The sequence below is a fragment of the Octopus bimaculoides genome, chromosome 5 (genome assembly GCF_001194135.2).
Source record: "Octopus bimaculoides isolate UCB-OBI-ISO-001 chromosome 5, ASM119413v2, whole genome shotgun sequence".
NCBI classification, from domain to species: Eukaryota; Metazoa; Mollusca; class Cephalopoda; order Octopoda; family Octopodidae; genus Octopus; species Octopus bimaculoides.
Window position 1 is genome coordinate 118550403 of NC_068985.1, and position 948 is coordinate 118551350.

The following is a 948-nucleotide window of genomic DNA, read 5'->3' on the forward strand; positions in this document are numbered from 1 at the left end:
ATATATATATATATATATATATACATACACACATATGCATACATATATACATACGCAAATCTACAAATACATTTATACACATACTTACACACAGATACATTTATTTATATATATGTACATGGATATATTTTTGGGCACTTCAATATATATATATATACATATACATATGGGATGGGAAAGAGGGGAGGTGGGATGGAAAACCTGAATTATAATTATTATTTTTATACAGTGTGCCTTTTTGAAAATTGGTGCAGTGGTGGTACCTCGGAATTTTTGCATCATGTTTGTTTACAAGATTTTCATGACTCAGCAGTATTTATACTCAATGCTTCCTCAAGACAAAGGTCACATTTGCCTGATAGCGAATTACATGGGTGTGCATTTTTTATATTGCAACCATATCTTGTCATTCCGAAAGATAAACAGACGACAACGCAACTTCACTGGCAGACCTATTATGGAAACTGGAAGAATTGAAAATTAAATACAAAATGAAATGGTCAATAATAAACACGTTATGTATTCAATGTGTTAATTGAGGTGGGAGGTGCTGAAAAGTGTTTGAAGTTACAAGATAATGCATGATTAATTCAAAACAATGTGAATAAATAAGCGTAACATTTAACAAAGAAATCTGAATGCTGAAGGGTTAAAGCCCTGAACTTTTCAGCACCCCCATCATATACAGTAACACTCTTTTACTCTTTTACTTGTTTCAGTCATTTGACTGTGGCCATGCTGGAGCACCGCCTTTAGTCGAGCAAATCGACCCCAGGACTTATTCTTTGTAAGCCTAGTACTTATTCCATCGGTCTCTTTTGCCGAACCGCTAAGTTACGGGGACGTAAACACACCAGTATCGGTTGTCAAGCGATATTGGGGGGACAAACACACACACACACACACATACATATATACGACAGGCTTCTTTCAGTTTCTGTCTACCAA

The 948-nt window shown here is 35.3% G+C and overlaps 1 protein-coding gene across 1 annotated transcript in view; it reads left to right on the forward strand.

Moving 5' to 3' along the window:
- Positions 1-948, forward strand: part of LOC106882252 (tetraspanin-5) — a 159292-nt gene that overhangs the window by 69347 nt on the left and 88997 nt on the right. The window lies entirely within an intron of this gene.